This window comes from Theropithecus gelada, chromosome 9 (assembly GCF_003255815.1).
Source record: "Theropithecus gelada isolate Dixy chromosome 9, Tgel_1.0, whole genome shotgun sequence".
Classification (NCBI taxonomy): Eukaryota; Metazoa; Chordata; class Mammalia; order Primates; family Cercopithecidae; genus Theropithecus; species Theropithecus gelada.
Window position 1 is genome coordinate 121,611,794 of NC_037677.1, and position 26,992 is coordinate 121,638,785.

At 48.5% G+C, this 26,992-nt stretch overlaps 1 protein-coding gene across 6 annotated transcripts in view; it reads right to left on the reverse strand.

Annotated features, from left to right (window-relative positions):
• CTBP2 (C-terminal binding protein 2) overlaps positions 1-26,992 on the reverse strand; it is a 172,012-nt gene that overhangs the window by 102,787 nt on the left and 42,233 nt on the right. For 3 of the 6 annotated variants that reach the window (XM_025395706.1, XM_025395707.1, XM_025395705.1), the window contains exon 2: positions 19,295-19,398. The exons of the other annotated variants lie outside the window; for them this stretch is intronic. The gene's annotated coding sequence lies outside the window, so the exon portion shown is untranslated. The remainder of the gene's footprint in view (positions 1-19,294; positions 19,399-26,992) is intronic. 6 annotated transcript variants of the gene reach the window in all.

A 26,992-nucleotide genomic window follows, 5' to 3' on the forward strand; every position in this document is an offset into this window, starting at 1 on the left:
AACTGTGAAGGCATCATTTGAAAAAGAATTAGCTGTTTTCCCACTGTTGGATGCTTCAGTCATCTTTTTTTGCTGTCAAGTAACACCATAACTAAAATCTTGGTGCATTAAAGCTTTCTTGGCATTGGGTAGGGAAGGGAGATTACTATGTCAAAGAGCACGTGTGTACTTACCTTTACGGAAATGTGACACTGGTTTCCTTGTCTGAAGATTCTTTTTTTTTTTTTTGAGACGAAGTCTCCCTTTGTTGCCCAGGCTGGAGTACAGTGGCATGATCTCTATGATCTCTGCTCACTGCAACCTCTGCCTCCTGGGGTCACGAGATTCTCCTGCCTCAGCCGCCCTAGTAGCTGAGACTGCAGGTGCACGCCACCACACCCAGCTCATTTTTGCATTTTTAGTAGAGAAGGGTTTCACCACGTTGGCCAGGTTGGTCTCGAACTCCTGACCTCAAGTGATCCGCCCGCCTCTGCCTCCCAAAGTGCTGGGATTACAGGCATGAGCCACCACCCCCAGCATTCCTTGTCTGAAGGTTCTAATAGATTACTTCATACTCACAATCTATGACAGTATCTTACCTATCCTTCTTCCCACCCGCCACCAGCAAGTATGTGGGGACAGACCTGGACAGACACACACACGGGCATGGCGGCCTCATCCTACAGGGTTAGTTCCACAGTGGCAAGTCAGGCCCTGGGGGCAGCGGAGTAGAACAGAGTGGTGCCATCGGGAGGCAGTGATGTCACCAGGTAGCAGGTGTCCTGTCTCTGGATAAGCCCCATGTCAGGACAGACTGTTTCTTCCAGAACATACCCAATGTGGGCACCGATTTACGTTTAGGAGCAAGGACTTCTGCAAGATGCCCAGTTTCCACATGAGAGTGACACCCAGTGAGATGCTCACACAAAGCAGGGCACACACAGCACCAGGAAAACAGCCCACCTTCTAGAGTGGCGGGGACAGCACGTGCTTCCCAAGTTTGACGGTGGTCCACGGCCCATCTCAGGACCCAACACCAGCCGCAACCGTTACGTGGTGCTTGAATGGCACTCAGAACGCACACTCAGCGCCCAGTGACTCCGGACTCCAAGCTGACTGTTCTCTATCCTGCCTCAGTATCTCAGCCCCCTTCATCTGCACTGTCCAAAGCCTGCTCAAGTGTCGGAAGCTGTCTCCAAGGTCAGATCCATCCTGCATGCTGTCTAAGTGAGCACCTTTAACCTCTAATGCTGGGTTGAAAAACAACTCAGTGTTTTGGAAAATAAGTTTTCTACTCCAGCAATCTGAGGGTGGGGACATCCACAGGAACCCTGGGGCCCACAAGGAAAACAGAAGACAGGCTTAATCACTGAATTCTCACTCAAGAATTCTAGCGGCCAAATGTCCTTTCTGATGCTGTGTGCTGCTCTGAGAGAACATTCTAGCCACTCCTTTGTATATGTGAAAACTACTGCAGCAGGTCCTATTTTGGGCAGATTTTCCACATTAAAAGGCACAATGGTTAAAATGATCGTATGATACACCTCCCACCCACGACACTTTGTTTAATTCAAACTCAAATACCAAAGCAGGAGAGTCGACTGTTTACCACACTTGAATTTATAAATTGCCTTCCTGCCCGTCACCCGGGCTGCCCCACCCCCGCCCTTCTTTCGACACAGCTGGGTGGGAATGCAGTGACCTAATATCACTGGACAGATAATTCCTTGCCTTGGGGAAAGGCTGGCAAAGCCCATGGCATCTGCCATTTCCAATCGACTCCTTGGAACAGCAAGTAGGGGCTTGTGCCAGGACACTCGGGGGGCAGCACAGAATGCGTGCAACTGTGGCTGGAAGTGAAAACGTAAAAAACCACCCACGGCCTCGTTGGGAGTCACTGCTCTGCATTGGAAAACCCGGGTGTTTGATTCAACTAAATCATCTCAAAGCCTGCATTGGAGAAAATAATTGAATTAAAGAGTTGCTATAACTCATTCAAGTGAGATAAAAACCATCCAGTGGGAGGCGAGACGGCAAGGCGAAGACACTGCTGCTAGAATGTGCCGTCTTCTCGAGATCGCGAGGAGAAAAGCAATATAATGTGGTTCAAAGGACAGATGGGACTCTCCTAATTGTCCCCAGATTCCTAGCAGCAGGGGTGGTAACTAAATGGTTTCAATTAAAAGTTAGAGAAACAGAGGAAGGCAGGCGGTAAGTGATGCCTGGTGCTGATAAGCCTCATTCGGATCCGTCTCAGGGATGCTTTGTCCCGATTTCAGACAGCCAAGTGTCAATGGCACATGAGTGGTGGAGCCATCCCAACATGTCACCCTGACAAGGTGACAAATAAATCTGTCTGTCAAATGCACTGTCATGAACGCCCGTGTGAGCGTCATGGAGCCAAGCGCCAGGCATGCGGCGACGGCTCAGAGCAGGGCCCTTCCAACTGCAATCAGGGAGAAAAAGGGACGGACGCAAACACTAGAACACAGCCCAAGGAAGCAACGATGATGTGGGGGTTACGCACCTCAGGGAGGACGCTCCACTGCTGACGACGGCTACAGGCTGGTTTCCGTGCCAAGCACGGTATGGCTCAAGCACGACGTGACAAAGGCCATGGAATCAATGTCTACCCCTTCACCAGGGGCTCTCGAGCAAGGCATGTTATTCACCCTGGGGCCACTGGGCCATGTGTGGTGACATCTCTGGTCACACTGGGGTGGGGAGGGAGGTAACACTGGCATCGGGTGGGTAGAGGCCAGGGATGCTGCTGAATATTGTATGATGCACAGGACAGCCCCCCACAATGAAGAACCACCAGACCCAAAATGTTAACAGTGCCAAAGTAGAAACTCCTGCTTAAAGGAATCATAAGTTGAAGTCTCCGAAGTTCCAAACTAGAAATGCTAAAAAATGGCTGGGGCTGATGACAGGCAATTTTTTTTTTTTTTTTTTAAACCAACATAGGACATAAGCGATGTCATGAAAGGGAAAAGTAAGTGCATCAAAAAAGCAGAATAGACGACAAGCATGAGGGTGAGCTCCAGCCTCTGAAGAAGCGTGGAAGAAGCAAGTGCAGCAGGGCTGGGTGGCACTGTCCTGCAGATGCTGATTCAGAAGAAGCTGACCCACGGCCGAGTGTGGCTGAGGTGGAGCCAAGAACATGAGGTCTCCTGGGGATGACGGCAGCCCTATCTTTTAGGGGAGGTCTCTCAACACACTCACAGTTCCCATGCATGTCACTGCTCCGGGAGGAAGTCTGACACACACCTAGCAAACAGATCTTGGAAAACATGAATCCCTAAATGTGAGAAGGTCTCTACTGACAAAGGCAAACAGACGGGCGTAGAGTCCCAGAAAGCCAAGGTCAATGCCTAAGGCTCTGAATGCAAATACTCAGCATCCACCAGCCCAAACTCAGAGAGCAGCCCAGCTACCACCAGGCTGCTCTGGAGTCATGCAGCCCAGCCACGCTTCCAAGGGATGTGGTCAAAACAAAGACCACCCAGCAAGGACGGCAGGAGGAGCCTCATCTCACTGCAGAAAAAAAGGGACGAAGTGAGCCTGGGAACAGCTCCTCCCGTCCTCATCGGTGTTAGGGGTCACCAGGCCCCACCACCAGGAAAAGACAAGAATAGTCACTACCACATGCTCTGAGGACGCTAGTCCTTCTGGAACCGCGGGCCTCAGAAGCAAGCGGACTAAGGTGCTCCTTCTTGCCATCACTGCGCCCCACGTCTGGGTGGCTCCTGCTGAGTTTGAGGTTGGCAGATGTTTTGTGACGTCCTTACCTCAAAACTAGGTGCGTACAGTGACAGGGCCTGGGGATCCAGGCTGGAGCAGACACTGAGCTCTGCAGACAGCACAGTTTCTGTAGGAAGTAGTAGGTTTCTCACTGTTTACAAAAGCTCTGTGGTGACTCCAGGGTTAAGCTAAAGATGACCCCACTCAGGATTCACTAAGCCTTGCTAAGGCCCAATGGTCATGAGGTAGGGGCCTCTGCCAGGAAGTCCCGCCAAGTCCACCTCCTCGGCCCTAACTGGGCCCTAACTAGGAAGCCCTTTGAACTGCATACCCAAAGGCAAACCAGGAATGGAGTGCAGGGAGCGGGGGGCTCATCTCCTTTCCCTCTGCAACTTAATATTTAAGGGGTTATTTTTTTTGTCCCCTCTGTCAAATGCAAAAAAGCAAAACACAACACGCACATGGTTTAAATAAGACATGTTTGCATTCTTGTTATAAGAACTCTGGAAACCAAATCCGAGTACTCAATTATGTAGCCCTACTATTAGTTAACACTTCATGACTATACTTCGTATTTCCTTCTCGTCTTTTTTTCTGAGTAGGTTAAAGAGAAAGAAGACACTGAACTCTGTTGAACCTACCCTATGGGGGGAAAAAAGTCTCACAGTTATGAAAAGTGAAAAAGAAAACAAAAATGTGAAATGATATAGTGATAAAATCTCTGCATGATTTAAGACTATCGCCTCATGAATCTAACACTGACTGATCTATACTTCCTACTTCCCAGCTCAGACGTGGGACAACATCGGCCGGGCGCGGTGGCTCAAGCCTGTTAATCCCAGCACTTTGGGAGGCCGAGACGGGCGGATCACGAGGTCAGGAGATCGAGACCATCCTGGCTAACATGGTGAAATCCCGTCTCTACTAAAAAAAAAAAAATACAAAAAACTAGCCGGGCGAGATGGCGGGCGCCTGTAGTCCCAGCTACTCGGGAGGCTGAGGCAGAAGAATGGTGTAAACCCGGGAGGCGGAGCTTGCAGTGAGCGGAGATGCACTCCAGCCTGGGCAACAGAGCGAGACTCCGTCTCCAAAAAAAAAAAAGGAAGTGGGACAACATCGCTACTCGACTGAACAGATGGCTAACAACAATTAAATAAACGCCCTCCCTGCCAAAACAGCTAGCGGACACTAGAATGCAGATTATAACATGTGGTCATTTACAAAACTAAACGCTATGAAACTCTCTGCGGAGTCAGGTTACCTAGACACAGCTCTAATACATTCTCTCACCTAAGATTATCACATACATTAAGGTTTAAAAAACAGCCAGCCAGCCCAGGTAAGAAATACAAAAGTCTATGCGGCATGAAATGGCTCAAAGAGACTGGTTTGGTGGAATTAACTAGTGGTTTAATGCGGGGCGGGCGGGGTCTGATATACAAGAGTGCCCCGATTTCTTCAGAGAAATTAACATTTCAATCCTGTTTTTATCTAGAAGTCATTAAACTGTGCAACATGAATTATTGGAACTGTAGCAGCGAATTAACTCTATTCATCAACTAAGTCCAAACATTTTAGAGTGTATCTGTAATGAAAAAATAGCTCTACATTTCTATCTCTTCTCATTAAAGTAAACCGGTTTTCCCTCTCTCAGTATATAAAACTGTCTTCTCGTCACATAATTTATATTACCATAAGCCGGCTCACATTCTAAACTATTACATGTCTCCAATTAATTTTTGCAGCTTTTGCCTGAAAATTTAATGAGATAGTAGTGGATGAACCTGCTGACTCCAGATTATGTGTGTGCTCCCAATATTAATGTTGGCACAATAAAATAATCTGATCCACACCTGACTCAAGCATTTCCCCTTGCTGTGGGTATAAAGGTAACTTGGAAACCAGGTCCACTCATTTCGGTCTTTTAAATCCAATTACAAAATTTACTAGTCTCAAATTAAACTGCTCCTACTCATCAACCTGGAAGGAAAGGAGAAAAGCAGCAGCACAGTCTAATTATCCCAACACCATTTCTATCAACACTGCAGGGAACGGCTACGATGGATGACTATTTCTCTAAGGCCTCAGTTCTCTACCGTGCAGAAGTCACAGGCTACACTCCTCAAAGCCAACCTCAAGGAAGCCAGGGCAACCCCCGTGATGAGTACAGGGCACAAGGAGGCCCTTACTCTGTCCCACTGCTACAGGCACGCCTTACGTGCATGCCTCAGGTGGGGTCCATACCATTCACGATTTGGTTGTACATGTGTGCATATCAGTGTGTCCATGTCAGATGTATGTGTGCACACGTGTGAGCATGTACATGTATGTTCATCTACATGTGTCTGAGTTCAGACGAACAGGTGAGGGGCACTGGTGACTCTAAGTCTCAATGACAGGCCCTCTGTAGTTCTTACTTTTTGCCAAAGGGTTGAGGTGCGAGCAATGGCTCGCACCTGTAATTCCAGCACAGCACCTTGGGAGGCCAAGGTGGGTGGATCACTTGAGGTCATGAGTTTGAGATCAGCCTGATGAGATGGTGAAACCCCATCTCTAACAACAGTAGCCGAGCGTGGTGGCAGGCGCCTGTAGTCCCAGCTACTAGGGAGGATGAGGCAGGAGAACTGCTTGAACCCAGGAGGCGGAGATTGTAGTAAGCTGAGATTGCGCCATTGCACTCCAGTCTGGGCGACAGAGCGAGACTCCATCTCAAACACCAAACAAACAAAAAACGCCAACAATACCATTAACAGCAGCAGTCAGTAATCAATGTTCAGAAAGTACCTGCTATCCCCGTTTTCTCTTTTGCCAAGCACTGAGACCGTCCCACCCATCAGTCCACAGGTGTGTGGACCCAGCACGTGTTCAGCTCTGGGAATGAAGAGAATGGAGCTTAGATAGACTACTCCCAAAATTCCATTCCCTCCCTAGGCTGATAATGACAGTGACACCCACATACACTAGCCCTGGTGGCTGACAATTTAGTAATATCAAGAGAATACGCAGTACCCAGGTGCGTCTGGTATATGGGTGGTCCCTAAGGCATCAGTTGGCTGATGTGTGTTTAATAGTCCTTAGGAAGGCCAGGACCTGGGGATGAGTAGGCCATGCTTCCGAGCATGGGGGTTTCTGTCCAAAGATGGCCAGAAGATCCCCCGCTATTCATACCTGTGCCCTGAACCTTCACAGTGCCAGTGAGGCAGCCTGGGGCTGCTGCTGGTGAACACAGAAATGAGAGAGACAGACAGACAGACAGACAGAGAGACACTCAGGCCTTGGAGCTGCCCGCCCTGTGCTACTTTAGCCTGGAGTTCTGGCTACAGCAAAGACCAAGGGGCTCATTCTGCTCCGGGGCCACCTCCTCCCCACATCCCCTCCACCCCCGCCACTGGGTGTGTGGGGAATGGAACTGCAAAGCTCACAATAAACTCAGCAAGCTCACCTGACTGAGCTTTTACCAAGCCAGAAAGCCTCCTTTCCATGCACTGCTGGTCTGCAAGCTTGGAGTCCATAGAGAGACTGAAGAAAAGCCATCATACCAGAATGTGGTCAGGTGCGTTCAGTACACACAGGTTTATACCAACATCTAAACTTTTAGGAAAAGGTCATAGAGCAGAACATGCTGGGTGTGCAACTGAAACCCAGACCTAGCTTCAAATCTGACCTCTGTTCTTGCCAAGTGCCAAGAGAAATCAATTAATCCCCCTTATCCATTCAATTTATAGGAATAAATAAAGGTAAATACCTCAACCTTGCAAAGTTGTGCCACACACACAGGACCAACTCAAGCTGTGCAACATCTGGCACGTGAGGCTTCCTTTCCAGGGCAACCAGCTGGACCATTCTGGGCCCTCCAAATTAAAAAGGCCCTTTTCAACTCTGCTTTCCTGGCCAGAGAAGGCCTGGAACATGAGCCCCAAGCTCCACCACTCAGCCCTCCCTCCCGGTTCACTGGAAGATACCCCCACCCTGAACTCCAGCTGGAGCCATCTCCCTCCACTCCCTTTTCAGGGGACAGCTTTCAAAGGGTGCAGTTCCTCACTCTCAATAAAGCAATGCTTCCTGCCTTAGAGAACTGTCAACAAGTTTGTATGGAAAATAAGCTCTTGAGTTGCCAAAAAGCCCTGGCTAAAGGAAAACCCAATGGTGCCAAGCTACCAGGGGAGGTGGCACCTCCAAGAGTGGCAGAAGGGTCCCAAGGACTGTTCAGGTCCATGGTCTCTTTCTCTGCACCCATCACTCCAGCCAGTCTGGTCTAGGCTAGGACGGAGTAGGGATGGGGGTGGTAGATAAGACCAGGTCTGGCCAGCCTAGGATCTTTCCAGAAACAACACAATCCCAGCACACTGTGGCCAGAAGCATGCTCAAAACAGGACTTTGTGCAGGCTCAGATTCAGTCCTAAGGCACCAGAAAAAACAGCTTAAATTTGAAACTGCCAAGCCCTGGGGGCGACACAGAAGGTCTCATCAAGATCACACATAGACTCTGAAAACCTTCTCATATTGAAGAACGGGAGCTATTAACTGTGTTAGCGGCATGCACAGATGTTGTCTACATCTAAAAATTCCCAAATAGATCAATTAGCATATTATAAAGAATTTACTTCCATTTTCCCGTGACAGATCATAAAGACCAAAATGTAATACTCAGTTTGAATTGACAAGTGTGTATAGCAGGAGATGCTGTATTAAATGCAGACAACAGTGAAAGAAAATGGTATTTGATGATTGGCCACCTAAGTCTCAGGGTAGAATGTCAAAGGCCAGAAATCCGTTTATTTAGTAACCAAAGCTCAACACCATACAAGTCACTCGGGCTCTGGTAAGGGAAGTCCTACCATCTGCACTTGGTAATTCCATTGCTCCACTTGTTTCCTAGGTAAGACACTGGGAGCATGTGTGGAAAAGCAAGACAAGGCTAGAACCCGGGGCAAATACACGTGCACACACATACATGAATCAAAGGAACAAACATTTTTGGGGAAAAAAAATTTAAATTTAACTTTTAAACAAAAATAAAAGAAGGTATAACAACATTCTTATGTACTGATATTCTAAGCATGTCTTTACTTGTATGTTTGGAAGGAAGGGCTGGAGGAGATAAGGATGAGAGGAAAAACACGAATAAAATAAAACTAAAATTCAGTTAATAGATGCAGACTTGTCCTTCTTCCCATTCTTCCAGAATCCTCTTCCTAGATTGCAAATCAAAATCTGCATTTAAAAAGAAAATCTCTAGTGTAGGAAAGAGGAAGCCCTAGGGTACAAAGGTACTGTATTCAGTATCTATGGGCACAATATTGCATTTTAAATGAGATGAAGAATTTTGAAATTTACTGAATATATGACATATTCCAAATTATCTTGTTATTACTACTATTTTTACTAAATTCTTCTATCCTAATAGGTGTTTCTCTTTTATGACCAGAACTTTTAATAAAAGTAACGTGATATTACATCATTCTATCAATTTAATCTTGAGAAAAGATTACACGATCCAGGGATCTTATAAGCTGTGGGTTCTGATAATTCAGCCATTATTCAGTGTGAAATTCAAACAGTCTGAATTCATTAGCATTGGTTGTTACAAATCTGCATTTTTAGACTTTGCCATAAAATTCAGGAGTCCAGACCCAGTGACCTGAATCTAACTGCCTTTCATGTGAAGTGGCCGTGTTCCCGGCCTCTCCCAGTGTGGTTCTCGAGAGAAAGCCTCACGTCTTCGTCCTCTCCATGGCTGGCCTCAGGCTCTTTGGTCACACTTAATGTTCAGGCAAATTGCAGAGACCTCAAGCTATTTCAAGGAGTAGAGACATATTCCCAAGGAAGGATGTACATTACGAAACAGATGTCCCAGTGGGCACAGGAGCAGGTGCAGCAGCATGGTGCCAGCACCTCGCCTTGGCTGCGGCTGGGATCAGCACACCCTCACAACTAAAACCCCAATGCATGACATTTGGGAAGGGCTTCAGGGAAACCCCAAGCCTTTCACTGCTTGATAGAAAACCATTACTACCAGGTCGATGGGCAAGGAGTGAGCATCCCACATCCCAAGTGCCAGGAGGAAGACAGAACCTTCAGGAACACAGTAGACCTCTCATGAGCAAGACAGTTTTGAGTTGCGTTCGTTGCATCTAAATGTTCACTGCAACACAGACCACAGGTGCTGGTTTGGAGAGATGCAACCTGTACTACCCTCCTCCTCCAGCCCAGCCAGGCAAGCAGGGCATCTTCCACACGCTAAGCCTTTGGCTGTCCACATTTACTGGTACTGCTGCAGTCATCATTTTTGTGTGTGTACATATATTCATGGGGTACAAGTGCAATTTTCTACATCCATACATTGCATTGTGGCGAAGTCAAGGCCTTCAGTGCCTCGATCGCTGAAGCAACGCACATTGTACCCACCAAGTCACCTCTCATCAACGCCCCCCGTCAGTCCCCATTATGTCATTCCACACTCAGATTGTCATTCTTGACTCAGCAGTCATTCAGCAGTCATTCCTGACTAAGCTCTTAACATGTACCAGGTACCTGTTAAGCCCTGTTCAATACTGTTTCATTGAATCCCCACAACTCTGAGATTAAGCCCTATTATCTGCTGCATTTGAAAAGGGGAAACCAAGGCACTAGGCTCAGAGGGGCATAGTTTGCCCAAGGTCAACACCATCAGAGGAGGACAAAGTCAAGTTGCAAGCATTTTTTGGTCATACCATGAGGACCCTGCCCTCCTGCCATCACCAAGGCCAGGACCAAATCCTGTGCAATTAGAATCATTACCTTCCCCTTGCAAACACCAGGAGGAAGTGCCAGAGTCACTGTGGCTGCAGGAGGGAGTGACTGTTATGATGCAATTCCATGCTAAAGAGCTGAGTTGCTTCCCAGCCAAGTCTAACTCTGCATCAATCTGCTCCGTTTAAACACGCAGGCAGAGAAGGCTTTCCGGCCTTCAGCAGGCCTCTGCGGTGCTGCCACTGAAGCCCAGGGTTGGCGGGGGTGGGGATCGGAGCACAAATCAACGTGAGTCCTCCTTCCCAGAGGAAGCTGCAGCCCTGTGTCATGGTTTAGAGGTCATCATCTGCTGTAATGAGGGAGTGGCAGTGAGTTTCAATTGAATTATGAAAAGCCAAGAAAGTGAAGGTTTCTAACAAATGTGGGATTGGGGCCGTCAGTTACACACGCAGCAAACACCAGCTTCCAGGCCTCTGAAGGTGGGCAAAGCGGCAGCCACCATGCTGGGTCTTTGAAGGAATTTGATACAGAAGCCATCTGAGCTTTGTCTCGAGGGACCCAGGCCTACAGGACTCGCAGAGCCAGTGGGCCTTCTTGCTGTCCTCATCATCCCAGCTTGGATGTAGTCAGGTTGGCTGAACCATGTAATCCCTCACCTACGAGGCTGCCGCAAGTGCGGCACCCACAGGTGGCGGGAGAGTACAGCTGGGTCCCCGCACCCTACCTGCATGGGTTTAGACTCCCCGCCCTACTTGCACGCAGGAGAGGCGGGGGCATGACTTCACTTCCCTGCGGTGGAAAGCTCAAGAACATGGCTTGATGATCTCAGAACATGCACACCTCCCCTGAACAGGTAGTATAACATGCTGGGTTGCCTTCTGTCTGCAGAAAACACTCCCAGCTAACACAGAACCAACCCAGCCTTCCAGACAGCTGCTGGGATGCGCTCCCTACACGTGCCCAGCCCACTCCACACCCACCTGGCCCCACTGCAGCCTGGATTCATTCATTCAAAAAATTACTTCAGGGGCATCTACAATATGCAGGCCACGCACAGAATTAAGGGGATGATGAGCTCAAGGAGGTAGGTCTGCCTCAGGGAGCTGCAGAAATCACTCCGGACAGTTCTGTTTGTAGTCAGAGTCCTGCCCCTTAGTCCAAGTCCATTTACAACACTTTTTCACTTCCTGGATACAGAAGTCAGAAGGCTCAGGAAGTCAGAAGAGACACCCTTGGCTGCTGTACTAAGAGGGACTGAAGGCTCCCACCAGACAACAGGCCGCCCAGGCAAAGGGAGCCCAAATGCCCACAGGAGAGCCAACCCCAGGAGGTACTGATGCTGAGACATGCAGAAGAGACAAAGTGGCTTAGAGCAGCTGGAGTCAAAGTCTCCCAGGACACAGGCCCCACCCATGCCCCTAGGCGTCCCACCACCGTGGAAGCAGGTGATAGGGAGGACCCACTTGCCATGACCAGCTGAACCAAGGGGTATCCTGCAAACCTGCAGCGTCCAGGAAAGAGGCGAGCTTCCCCCAGGAAAGAGGCAGCCAGCCCCACGGCTCTGGGACCCTCCTGTAAGCACCCTCCCACCCCCACTGGAGAGCCTCTCCCCCTCCATGCCTGAGGAAACTGATCACCCAAGCTGAATTTTTCAGGGAGTAGCAGGTTACATCCTGCCCAGGACAACAAAGGTTTCCTTTGAGTTAAACAATGTATAGCTGAACCGGAAGAGGGAAGGTGACCACAGGAAAGGTGTTGCATTACAAGGCTCAGGAATTCGATACCTTCACCACCAATTCTCGTTTTCCACAAATCCCTATTAAAAGACAGCACAGGACCGTTCCCAGAAATCAAGGCTCACACCACGTGCAGCTGACTGGATGCTCACGGGGACATTTGATCCCAGAGGACTGGAGAAAGGACGGAACGGGAGGACCCTGTGCGGGCGCCATTGTTGTTCGTCAGTATACATTTATAAAAAAACGGAAATTAAACACTGTCATCAGATGCTCTGAACTGCTGCTCATCCACGGCTGTGTTTTTTCATCCTCCCACATTAACATTTCCCCCTAATGTTCTATCTTTTTGCCATATATAATTAATTTTAACAGCTTCTGCAACTTCCCCACAGGTTGCTGCTGTTTCTTTTAAATAGTATACTGCTGAGCAATGGATTTGTTTGCTCCGCGTGCCTGAAGAAGCCACATTATGAAATATGTATAAATGTCACTGTTCAGGCTGCTTCTCAGGGTAAGTGCAGAAAAACGTTCCATTTTACTTCCTTGCACAGGAGTCCACTCACGGAAGCTACTCGCATGTATTACCCGTGTGCCCACACACAAACGCCAATGAATTACGCAGCATTTTCTTTGAAAACCTTCTATTTATCCTTAACTGGTACCAGGCTAGGGGAATCATCTTAATTGCTACGTGGAAAGAATGAATTGCAAAAGCATTCAGTCGACCAAGAAGACTTTATTTTTAACAGCATGGGGCCAGGTGGAAGTTGCCAAGTTTGCCAAAAATAAATGAATCAACCAATCAATAAAGCAAATGTGTTCGGCTGGTGTTAAATGAATGCCTGGGAAGAAGGAAGCCACAGGCGGCACCTCCTTCTTTCTCCCCTCCTGCCGCCCCCACCCCTGTGAAAACACCAGGCCCGAGGACACAAGGGTCATGGGAATTCTCAGTCGTTTCCTAAATCGTTACTTTTATTTATTTATTAATTTATTTGAGACAGGGTCTGCCTCTGTCACCCAGGCTAAGTAGAGGGACATGATCAGACATGAGCTCCCAGGCTCACACAACCAGCCCACCCAGGCATAGGCAGGCACTGCCACCTGGCTGATTTTTTAAAACATTTTTCTGGAGATGGGGTCTCCCTCTGTCACCCAAGGCTGAGTGTAGTGGTGCAATCATGGCTCACTGCAGCCTTGACCTCCCAGGCTCACACAATCAGGTTCCAGAGTAGCTGGGACCACAGACACACATCACCACCTGGCTGATTTTTTAAAACATTTTTCTGGAGATGGGGTTTCCCTCTGTCACCCAAGCCTGAGTGCAGTGGTGCAATCATGGCTCACTGCAGCCTTGACCTCCCAGGCTCACACAATCCTCCCACTTCAGGTTCCAGAGTAGCTGGGACCACAGACACACATCAGCACCTGGCTGATTTTTTTTAAAAAATTTTTTTAGAGATGGGGTCTCGCTATGCTGCCCAGGCTAGTCTCGAATTCCTGGGCTCAACTGATCTGCCCTCCTTGGCCTAAATCATTACTTTAGAAAATGCATCCAATTTTCTGCTTCTTCATCAATGGTCAAAATTGAGATCCAGATATTAAATCCTAAAATCACTGAAAGTAACCAGGCTCTTGTGCTCCTGGGCTATTTCATCAGCATTTGTAGCTGGGGGAGCTGCTATAAGTTGAAGCTAATGCCCCTTTACACTTGAACCCGGGCAGATCCCTCAAGCTTTAGTGAGATGGTGTGTGGCCTTCCATAAAGACCAACTGAAACTGCTTAAAACCAAGACCATGTTTAAAAAAAAAAAAAAAAAAAAAGTTATTGGTCTAATGCAGTCTAAGAGTATTAATAAAATCAGCAATGGTAACACATAAATGTTAAGCAAAAATATTTACAGAAAGAAATAACCTTTTCCTCTGCCACTAATCACACCCAGGAACACTTGATTAGCAAGCCAACATTTTAATAAGAGAAAGCTCACTTCCCTGCCTACTCATTTACACATCGGCATCTACACTCCAGCCTGAAACTTGACAGTAAACAGAATATACCACCTCTCCCTTCGACAAGCGAGGCTCTGGCCCTGCCGCGTGGCTCCATCCATTCCTTCCCACTCTTCTTGCCTTTAATGAACACGCGCTCCAAACCTCAGAGAAATCAGCCGCTGACCCATGTCTCTGGCTGTCCCACACAACAGGGCTGCCATCCCAGTGGCCAGGCCTGTCTGGGACACGGGGGGGTCTCCACCAGGGCTGGCTGTTGAGGGGCAGCAGAGGCCCATTCTCCGCGCACTGCCACACCCTCAGGGGCAAGATGCAGCCCCATGTGTGACCCCACTTCACATGGACCAAGTGCTCTTCCTCCCACACCCCGGGGTGGGATGGTACCATGACAAGCCTCAGACACCGTCCAGGAACAAAGACCCGAGAAGTCATCTTCACTATAAAGGGACCACACAGTATTGGGGAAGCCAGGCTCACTGCCGCCTGAGTGTTTCCGGAAAGGCTCCCGCCAGCAAGGGACGCGGGGTGGCCTGAGTTTGGGGTTGCTTCATCAGTGGCTGAATACCGGGTCTACCTAAGGCTACACGTGCTGGCAGGTGGATCTGAGCATCAAGTTCTTTACTAACAAAACAGGGGTCTTGGCAAGGGTATGAGGATCATGGAAAGAGAAGTGGACACCACGCCTTCATTTCCCAGCATAATGTCACTCTGTGGCAACAGAGACTCCTGGCCCCTCCAGGAGTGAGAGGCAAGTGTGCCCACCACCCTGCGGAGGCCCTGCTTGGAGGTACCCCTCTAGTGAAGGAACAACTCAGCAGGGACCCACCCAGGCCGGCCACAGAGTCCTGACACATGGGTGACAGAGGGAAAATTCGGGCCTTCTGCCTCGTCTCTTCCTCCCTACTTTGCAAATCCACTCGGATGAGAACCAGCAGCCAGGGTGGCGCAGGAGGCAGAAAACAACAGTAACAGCAGAAAGCCAAACTTACCAGGAGGATGGAGGGCATGATCCCTGTGTGACCCTGGACCCATGTAGACACTAAAACAAAAAGAAGGGGAATGGATGGGGTGATCTCTCCACCCCTACTTGGGAGGCCACACTAGGTTGTTGAGATGCTCAGGAGAAAAGAACAAAGGCTGAATCAACGCCTCCCATTTGTCTCTGGGGGGTGGAGGGAGGTTGGGATTCCGAAGCACAGCTCCAGTCCAGAAGGCACAGGAATAAAATCCAAGCAAGAACCAAGAGCTTCGGTGGGGGCCCCTCCTCCCCTACTCTGAAGACTGGCTAAAGCTTCACTGGCATCTTCCTCACCACCCCATCTCAGCCTCCTGGCTGTTTCTCATCTAGAGAAACCCAGAGATGAAAGGCCCTGTGGATCTTCCTCTGGTTTGTGGTTTCTGATGTTGGCAGCCTTGCTTCCAAGCCCAAACACTGGAGCAGGAACACATGGCCCTAGCAAAGGCCCCATGGATGCATGCAGACCAGGAGCTCAGGAGGCCAAGGGCCCGAAGGACCCTGGGGGCCACACACTGGGACCAGAGTGGCAGAATGGCCGTGGCCCAACACCTCCGCCACTTTACAGTCATTGACAATCGGACCCCAAGGTTTAGGTATGTGTTTCCAGAGTAATTCAATACTTTCCTTCTGTTTTTCATGGAAAAAAAGATATCTGTCCTACCAGAAGCAGGCTAGAGGCCCAACGATCAGGAAGATGACCTCACCTAGGTGGCCTGCTACAGCCACAACGCAGATGGTCATCCAGCCTGGTTTCCCACGGCAGATCAAGGCAAACCCCTCTTCCACAACCAATCACACGGAGTTTCCAGCACCGTATCACCTCAGACTGTCTTTCCCAGAGGCCCTGGTAGGCAGGCAAAGCTTCTACATCATCCTGGAGATTCATCAAAATACATAATACAGCAGGCACGGCAGCCGGAAACAGTCTTATCTTTGCAAAACCACAGCTGCAACTATTCTATCACCACTTTACATAATATAAGTTAAGGGAATTGATTTGCATTCCCACTCATTTATGAACATTTAGCCAAAAACACTTTTTCTACGATACTTTTGTTAAAAAAGATAATTGGGTACTGCTGCAAATATTAATGCTTAATAACAAAATGGTACTAAAAAACCATGACCCAACTGAAGTGATGAAGAATGAAGTCTTTTTCCAGGAGAAGCCAGCAAAGCCATCTGACATGTTGAGCTTTCATTCTGACAAGCAGCAACATAGAGAACAGATAGTAAAGCAGAACATGCGTCAGATCTGAATTTAGCACGTCACTATTCATTATTGAGAAAACGAGCCTCTTGTTGGATGGCTAAGTATGTGATGTCAAGTTACTAAAAAAGACGGCCATAAACTAAAATATTAAGTCTAGCACAACGGGAATGGGATGCTTTTTAAATTAGGACACGCTAAAGAAAATACTAAGAGGGCAAAAACAACGTATAAATGGCTCTAGTGCCTCAAGGGTTCGTCATTACCTCTGACGGCATCACATGCTTTTCATCTACCTCCTTCTCCTCTGCCCCCACTTTAAAAGATGTGTGTACACCAGGGATCTCAACAGGTGGGCTCTGGTTGAAAACCCTATGTGGTCCTTACTTTGGTTACAATCCCACATGACCTCCCTGTGTTGCTGCATGTAGACAGCAGGCAGAGCTGGATACAACCCCCTGGGCATGGTGACGTTCCACAGAGCAGAAAGGGTCTAAGAGCAAACACACGCCTTCTGGGGCCATGTGAGAATTCCACCATAAGAGTATCTGCAAATGGTCAGGGGAGAAGTTTTATCCTGGTTCTGGGGGGGCAGGTGGGCCAATGGGGCCACACTCAGTGTGTGTGCGTGGGTCGTGGACACCATGAGCCGTTAGCACAATACAGTGACCATGCTCCAGTGACGGCCAGCTCCAGTACCACACCAAGTCTCTTCAGCTCTTCCAAAGTGCTATAAAAAACTCTTACCCAAAAGGATGCCAAAAATACAGGAATGGTGGGAACCCCACATAAGGGTAAGTGTCTTGAGTCTGCTCGGCACTCAGGAAACATTTGTTAACAGGAAGCATGTCATAATTTCATTCTGGTTCTGGATGCATTTGGAGAATGTTAGCTCATCTGTCTGAGATGGAGATCACTGCTAAACAGGATCCCAGAGTGGCTCTGGTTATTAGACTGAGTCAAATGAAAATGCCCTCATTCAACTATTTTTGATATTTAAAAAGTCTACTTCATTCTTATACACCAAGTTCCTGCATCCTTCTGTTTAGGGAAGATGATTTCCAACCCCGAAATGAGCATCTATGAAACGTACTGATGGTCCATCCAGTGGAGACACTCCCAGGCAGGCAGGGCCTGGTACCTGTCTGGGTGAAAGGGCATGGAGGTCCAACACGGCCACTTCCATGGTGTCCAACTGGAGACATCACCATGACCCAACCACTGAAAACATCTTCGGACTCAGCAGCCAACAACTGGAAGTATCTCTGCCAATCCCAGGCCCAAGCTGACTTTGTCTCTGCCTGAGTATCCTGGGCAGGTTCAGGCACACAGGTCTCTCTGAGAGAGTGAGAGCCAGAAAAGCAAGCAATGTTGGTCCTGAAAGGCTGAACTGAATAAGGTTGCGAATGGCGGTCCTGACCTCCCTCAGGTTTCCACCAAAGAACATTCCATCATACTTCCAGTTCCTCATCCTCCTCAATGCTAAGAGCCTTAACCGTTCGAAGATGACTCAGCGGCCCCTCTCATACATAACTTGAGCTTCATGCTCTGCTATGGCCTTTGGCCCTTAGCGAGCCCTGTCAGAGCACTCCCAGGAAAGGGTTCTGAATTTCTATATCAAATTCAAGTTTAAAGGGTGGGGAGGGTTCTGGGTACCAGCCCAATACCCTTGTTCAATTCACAGGTAAGGCTTCCAAGTGCCAGCAGAGGCCACATGCTCAGTCACCAAGCTGGTAAGCAATCTTTGCAGGTCTAGGTCTGGGTCAGCTACCTCAGTTTCCCCAGCCAGCTCTACTTTATGGAGAAAAGGAAGGGACATACAGAGACCCTTTCCTGATCCTACAACCCACTGTGCTGCTTGGGTTCAGGCAGAGATTCAGCTTGTCCCCCTCAGGTGGTCGCCCATGTGTGCCCCTGGGCTCCAAGTCTCTAACTGCCTCCAGCAACCCAGGAAGCCAGGCCTGAGGGCCCGGTCACAAACCTAAACCTTTCTGGGAACCAAAGCGAGTCCCCTCAAGGCTCTGCCAGGAGTGTGACAGGTGAGAGAGACAGGACACAATCAATTGGCTAGCGGTTTCCCCTGCTTTTGAATGACGCTGTTACCTCAGGGAGAAAATGTTTTTTTAAAAAAGCAAGATTAAAATCAATTCCATCAGAGAAGTTGCCACTTTGAGACTTTAAGTAAGATCCAGGTTTTGTGAAAAATGGCTAAAGGCATGCCGAAATGAAAGTTAGAATCCCAAAACCCTGCTACGGGTGCAGGATTGAACTCCATCAATCAATATGAGTGCGGTTGGGATTGAATGCTCATCTCAGCCTGCACCCACATTCCCAATCTACTCCCCCAGAAAAATCATGGTATGTTCCAGACATCCTAGGGGCTGGTAACACTAAAAGTCTAAGCTGACTGAAGAGGTGCCAGCATCCGCAAGCCGTCTTCTTCCTAAAGACATCCATCTACCACTTATGACTGACTCGGGGTGTCATGAGATGGTTTCTCTAATTCATTTTTATTCTTTTTAATTAATAACATCGAGAAATCCTAACACTATTTTCATTCTGACTTGAGTTTCCTTGTCGTATAATTTCCGTTGACTTATCTCTATAGCACCAGCAGCAGCAACAAAAATCACTTTACACTGAACTATATTGCTTCAGAGTTAATTACATGTATTTTGCTTTTGATAAATGAAAATACTAGATGCAATTAATTGAAAGACAATCAATATGATCCCGCGATTAGACATCCCAATGAAACAGCCAGAGGCTGTAGGCAATCCATACTCATCAACTAATTGAAAACACATTGCAAAGGGGATTCTAGAAAACTGAACTTTTACCTGGAGATATTTCACAATAACTCACCAATATAAGTCTGTCCACAAACTCTATAGTTCACACGATGGGCTGTCCGTCTTTTTAAGGGAATACAGCTTCATTGGTTCAAAACCATTTAAGGTGATGAAACCCTGAAAGCAAAATGAATGGAGTCAGTGAAGTTGAGGTAGTGATTTTTTTTGTTTGTTTGTTTACATCTAGGCATCCTTTAATTGCATTTTTCCAATGCCTTCGACTCTAAGCTACCAGAGGTTATTAAATGGTTTCATTAAAAATACTATTTGTCTTGCTTTAGTCACACACCAGATCAAATTAAACAGTAGAGCACCAGAACAAATGAACTCTTTCCATCTATTTTGACACTGAGCCAAGTGTGCAAAAGCAGGTGATATTGTGTCGTCGCCGTGAAAATGTCATTTAGCTTTCTCTACATCTCCAAGTAGCAAGCAAAGGGACAAAAGAATCAATACCTTCAAGCAAAAAGTATTACCAACTGTTTTGAGAAATATGGAATTATAAAGTGCAATTCATGAGCCCACGGTTTATAAGTGCTATTAGCAGAAATGCTGACAACTGTTAATCTACTGTAACTCTGATTAACGGTTGCAGTCGTCCATTAATAGAAGGCATTTTAACTTACTTCTGAAATTGATTACTCAGTTAAGAATTCAATCCTAATGTTCAATAAAATTGCACTTTCTTGGCAAATGCAATATGAACCGAGGTGATGCATTAAACAGCACTCCCATTTATTTTGCTCTACATGGAACAGAGAAGGAATACAGGGTGGGACCCACATCGTCCGAATCACTTCCTGTGCACACACAGCTGTGAGGAGTGCAGGGCGCAAAGTTCCTCCTTCTGCGGCTGATGGGAAAGGCAGACACCTGTGCAGCAGGCATGTCCAGGTGTCCTTTCTACGGTTTTTCCAGGAAGAAAAGATGGAATTTAACACTGGAGTTGCTATGTAACTGGAGAGCCCATGTATGAAGGTAGTCTTGCTCGAGCCCCATGAGGGAGGGGAGAGGCATACTCTACAGAAATGAGCTGCTACAGCCAGGCCTGACATTGCCAACCCCACTTTACAACCAAGTTTCAAATGGTTAATATACAAAAAGGCACGAACCACATTCCCAGCTGCATCTGACCTTTTTTTTTTTTTTTTTTTTTTAGACGGAGTTTCACTCTGTCCACCCAGGCTGGAGTGCAGTGGCGTGATCTTGGCTTACTGCAAGCTCCGCCTCCCGAGTTCAAGCAATTCTCCTGCCTCAGCCTCCTGAGTAGCTGGGACGACAGGTGCCCACCATCACACCTGGCTAAGTTTTGTATTTTTAGTAGAGATGAGGTTTCACCACGTTGGTCAGGCTGGTCTTGAACTTCTGACCTCAAGTGATCCACTGGTCTGGGCCTCCCAAAGTGCTGGGATTACAGGCATGAGCCACTATGCTCAGCCAGCATTCTACCTTTTTTTTTTTTTTTGAGACAGAGTCTCACTCTGTCACCCAGGTTGGAGTGCAACGGCGCGGTCTCAGCCCACTGCAACCTCCGCCTCCCAGGTCCAAGGGATTCTCCCGCCCCAGCCTCCTGAGTAACTGGGATTATAGGCACGCACCACCATGCCTGGCTAATTTTTGTATTTTTAGTATAGACGAGGGTTCACCATGTTGGCCAGGCTGGTATCGAACTTCTGACCTCGTGATCCGCCTGCCTTGGCCTCCCGAAGTGCTGGGATTACAGGCGTGAGCCACCATGCCCAGCCAACATTCTACTTTTCAAACCATTCAAATCTTAGGAAGCTATAGATTCCTAAAAGAATTTTCCCTCTTTTAATGGGGCTTTTAATTAGCAATGGGATTAATCTCCTAGGATCCAATCCCGTGACAGGCATTCTCCCGCATGATTACGTAGCAAGTCATAAAGAAGAACCGCTATACCCATGGTTTCCATTCAAAAGAAAACCACGCTTCTCTACTCTTTCCACTGAATTGAACGAGTCCTCTGACAGCCAGCTCCTGCTTCACACCTAGAACCAAGCAGGAAGCATTCTGAAGAAGTACTCAGGAAAAGCATGGACTCTATACTCAAAGTTATCATGTACCCAAGGTCAAGTAATAATTCACTCCCAACTGTACCCCCACACCACCCTGTAACCCACACCTCCTAAGGAAGTAGATGGGAGACATAGACATTCCAGCCTCAGAAGCGTCAGGAAGGGAGGGACAAGCATAGCTTTTTGGTAATCCCAAGCCTATAATGACACAAGCATCTAACAGCCAAGGAACCATTCTTTTGAGGTGGCAGAACTTGCCAGGCAAACTCCTATCCACTCTTCAAAACCCATCTCACAGGTTATCTTCTTTAACATCTTCCCTACTCTGGCTGGCAGACTACTATATACCCTGCCCATCTCCAAGTCTCTAAAAGTTAAATGCCTTTTACTTAATCACATTTTATACATCTCTGAAACATAGTAGGGAATCAAATATTTAATTAACTGCAAAACAGAATTTATACTCCTGGTTAGTGTTGCTTGTCTTAGTATGTCACAGACTTTCTCCTTCAATGGTTTCAAATGGTTTATGCAGAATTTCAAAAACATAAAGGACTGTATTTTCAGGAAGTAGTCCCTTTTGGAAAGGACGGCGGGAAGGAAAAGGAACTGGGGAGGTACGCCTTAACAATGACAAAAAAACAATTACTTGTTTTTGAACAACGTCTGAAGACAAACGTTGCAACATGTGAACATCTACCTAATCTTGGTGGTGGGTACAGGTTCTAATTTGAGATATTTCATAGTAAAATTAAGCAGGAAATAGACAACTCTGTCTTGTAGAAGGCTTCACAGAGGAGGTGACGTTTCATGGAATTTCAAGCCAGGACTGCCTGTCCCAGTGAACGACGACAGCTTATTTAGTGGAATAAGAATGTTAAAAGGCTTGGAAGACTGTCAGAATCTTTAAAGCAAGTGCCCGTTGTTACTTGAAGGTCAAAAGAAGTACTTGAAAAAGACTGGAGCTACAGAAAAGCTAAAAATTCAAAAATACTTGTTTCAGCAGATACTTGCTGACAGTGCGGCGTGGACTAGCGCCCCGAGGATTCACCAGGGGATATTTTCTTGGCAAGATTTCTCTAAGAACTTCCAGGAGTATACGACGAGACGCAGAAATGACTTAGCTGATTAAAATCACCACTGCTTCTGAACCAGCAACCGCAAGAGCTGAAGTGGCCTCGGCGTGTAACTGCCGGTCAGCATGCTCACCCCCTCCAAGTTCCCTTGGCTGCTTCAGGCCAGAGAGAAGGGTCCTATTTTTGGCCTGTATCATCAACCTGTGTGAACTTACTAAACATCCCTTGGCAAACGCGATCTGCCCATAGCTGATGACGGGGGGGTGTGTACTCTCACACATCCCAGAAGAGAACCGCAGCACCCGGAGATGGATTCGGCGGTGGGGGTCCCAGCCAGACTGTGGTCAACTAGTTCCTGCACTTTCCACACATAGAAAGCTCACAACTAAGGCTGCAATACCTAGACAGGACCCCCCAACCCACCGCCACGCTTGGGTTTTTTGCTCTTATACTAAGTCAGGCATACAAAAATTACTTAGGTCTGTAGTGAATAAATCCTTTTCTTAGAAACTCAATGAGACTAGAACCTTTAGAAGCCTTCGATGAGCCCTAAAAAGGTCTTGATGGGGGCCCAGGGAACTCTGGCGTGGCTCCTTCCAGGAGGACTGGGCCTGCCTTCACTGGAACTAATGGCGTTCTTTCAGAACAGTTTCTGTACTCCGCATGGCACAGAACGGGTACCCACCCACCCAAATGCACAGATAACAGAGGCCACACAAGCAGCTCAACCCAGCCTGGCCCCCACCATGCCACCTGCTGTGAGCAGCACTCATCTAACCAAGTGCCCGCTTACCCACACTTCCTCTGCAAGAGGGATTTCTAATGATATTTCTGCCATCTGAAGCTCACGTGTGCCAGCTCTCGTTAGGATGTGAGGCTTTCTGCTCCAACTCACATTTCGGCTGTCTGAGCTCCTAAGTCCATCTACTGTCCCGCCGTGGATGGCAGAGGCTTCATCACCCCTGCTTCAAGGCGGGGCACCTCCTGCTGCCTCCTCTTGAGGCTGACCATGCAGCTGGATCACACCAGCCAGGGAGCAGAACTTCAGCTCACCGTGGGCACACATTAGGGGAGAAAGAATGATCCTAAAGGGGCCCATGCACCCTGGAAAGCCTTATCTGAAACTGACTCATGGTTTCCACGGGTCTGGCTGCACAGAGCACCACTGCACGCTGTGTTCCTCACACACCAGGAAGCACCGTTCATGTTTACTGCTAAAAAGAGTAAACCAGAATGTGTCCACAAAACCATCCCTTAGGCAATCAAAAGTTTCCCACAGGTAACGGGCTCTGGGAAGGGACAAGGGAAAGAACAAGGAGTTAGCAAGAATCGATCCCAGGTTCCACAGGCCAGCATCAGTGGCTAAGAAGCAGTATCCTGCCTGTGATTGAGAGGTAATGGCATCTACCTTCAAAGGTAGTCAGGTCCTTTGAAAGAGAGAACCCGTGGATGATCTGCCCCAAGGCCTGCATACAGCAAGCACTCAATAACTGCGTGTCATCATCAAACACCAGACATGTCTCCAGGCTGAGGCTGTTATCCACATCTTCTAAGAAACTCATCTCTACCTAACTCGTGACATAAACAGTTGACATTCAGCACAAGAATCCAATAGTCCTAACCAGGTCATTGATGGTTAGGCACCCCAGGCATTCCCCTCCCTCGAAAGGAGGCCTCACTGCCCTCCTGTGGTGTGGCTGTGCTCAGAAAAGAGGGATTGCGTAAAGAACCATCCAGAATGCTGCACTTCTCTCCCAAGCACAGGGCACGGTAGCAGGCCAAAGTAGTCTACAGTCTTTGCCCCCTACACGCCACCTCCCTGCCCACCACAAACATGCAGGCTTCCCCACAGACCCCTTTCCTCTCTGGACTCGATGCAGCACCAACTATGACTTCAAACTCCTGGACCCTTTCAACAGGGATTTCCTGAGCACCTACTCAGTACCAGGACTGTGCCAAGCCCCAGAGGCACAAAACAGAAACTTGGTCCCTGCCCCAGGGACTCAGGAGGGGCCACCGACTCCAGGCCCGAAGCCAGCACTCAGCCCCCACCCCATTGTTGCCCAAAGCATGCAGTGACTGTGCTAGCACGGTCCCAAGCACACTCTGGGGCCAAGGCCTGTACCCACGCCTCTCGGAGGGACAGGCAGTGTGCAGGTCACGGTGCCCTATGGCTGGCCTGGGGTTTCTGGAAGCAAGGCGTCTTTAAGGATGAGTGAACTCCCTCTGCCTCACAGACACTCCCTTGGCATCCATGCTGATGGTCTTCTCAAAATGGGCCCGTCACATGGGTACTCCAGGAATCGTCCCACCTTCCTCCCCATACTCTGCCCCCTCCTCCTTACATTCTGGTCCCCTCCTCCCTGCACTCAGGCCCCCGTCAGAAGGGGTGACTTACCATGGGGCTGTTAAAAGTGGGACCCACAGAAGCCCAGCCAAATCAGAAGTCGTAAATCAGAAGCCGAGCTAAAGCCACAGGCCTGGGATCACCCCCACCCCTCGGAGGCATCCAGACACAGCTCAGATACCCCGGCGCTAGCCTCCTCTCCCAGCCTGACACTCCCTAGAGCACACGGCACTGCCTCAGGGTATCAGTCAGTATGTGAGAAGGGGAGGACTCTCAATGGTTGGACCACAATGAAGACATGGAGCTGGTTCCCAGTCCCTGAGTGGATGGCATGGAAAGCAGTGCCAGGGGCTTTCCCCACACATCCCACAGCAGATCCTCCCAACGATTTCAAGTTCAAGGGCAGCGGTCAAGGAAAAGCCTTGGGCAAAAGCTCATCAAGAAGCCAAATGCTCTGCCCCAAAACTGACCTGCCTATGGCGGCATGAGGCAGTACAGTGGCCACTGAAGCAGCACAGAGGACCCATGGGCTCCCTGAATGACCAGGGACAGGCACTCAGTTGCCCACCTCCTTTCCTGCATACCACAGTGGCTCCTGGTTCACACACCCCCAGCCACCCTCAGCAGGGTCTCTGGCCACCTGTGTGTGAACATGGGCCACACCTGTGCTCTCCCACAAGGCAACATCCCGCTCCCTGGCCTTCCTAACCCTCCTCTGCCCCGATTATCTTCAGGTTGCAGTGAGGGTGCGCGGCGCAACAAATCGTAACGGGGGGAGGAAGAAGTCATGTGCAGTCCTGCAGGGGCTGCCGGGGGTAAAGACAGGCATCCCTGAGCAAACGGCAGTGGGAGGTGCCACCTCTCCTCACTTCTCAACTCTGCCACCACGCCCCACACAGTGGGGCACACGTATGACCCATGCCCTCTAACAAGGACCTCAGGCTGCTACCATGACAGCACAACCCAGTGTTGCCTGGGGCGGCACCCACCAACCCCACCATAGTCATTATGTGCCCGGTCAGCCTTTAAGGACAAGCCCACCCTGAGAAAGGCCAAGCTCACTGGGCAGGAAGCAGCGTGGAGTCCTGGTTTGGTTGGCACATGGGGGAAAAAAAATACAATAGAATGACAATGTCCATCAAAGGGCTAAGTGTCTGACACACACTGGACAGGAATGAACAGGGTTTACCCGAGAGGCTGTCACTTTAGCATTGCTGGATGATTCCTTCCTGAGATTCAATTCCACCAACTATTGCCTAGTAATAAATAAACCATATTAATTAGCTTGGAAACAATTATCCTTTATTCAGGGAGGGAAAAAAAAACAACCCCGAAAGCTAATTCTTTCCATGTCCCTATACAGCCACACTGGCACGGAGGCACTTCAGGTCAAATCAACACTTCATTATGAGCCCCCGATGCCCAAGAGTTTCAACTCCAAGAAGAAAAATGCCCTCTAGGCAGAAACCTGACATACACAGCCTTTGTCAGACAGTGTTTATGGAAATTTTATAATATTAAATATATTCAGCTGGTTTTAAGTTTTAAGAATGTAAAAAGGCCCAACAGCCAAGATTTTAGAACTCTTGTCTTCCAATAGAAGGCCAAGCAGTGGAAACCTGGAAGGGAAGTCTTGGAATCCTGCCACTTTTTAAAGAAAAATAAAATAGGATATGTTCCCAGTGTTGTCTCAGATGTAGTCAATTAATGTGACCATTCCCCTGCTCTTTCAGCTTTCGGCTCTTCTCGACTACAGGGTCAACAGACTTGAGACTAGCTGGGTGACAAGGAACTTGCCCTTGTGGCATTAGCTGGGCTTCTAGAACTGCCCCATCCGAAGTGGCTCCAGGACAGAGAAATAAACAAGGGCGTGAGATGGGAGAATGCCAGATGGGAGTCCTGGCAACAACTGGAGAAAGGAACAAGGAACAAATTGATAAACGGGTGCTGCTGATCGGGGCTGCCGTGGGCCAAGTTTTGAAAGGGGGAAAAAAAGTGGATCCACGAGCAAGCAGCCCACACAACGACGTTATTTTGTGAATTCAAGCTGCATTCCCACACCCAAAGCTGCCCCGTGGGCCACGGAAGCAGAGGCAGCCGGTGTGAGCAACCTGGACCTGAGGCTCATGGGGCCTGGCTGCACCCCCACACACCTGTACCTGAGTGGGCGCACGACAGTCCTACTTACAGACAAGCTAGGAGATCACCTGAACTTGAAAGAGACCAGGGCAGTGGGAGGTGGGGGGGTGGGC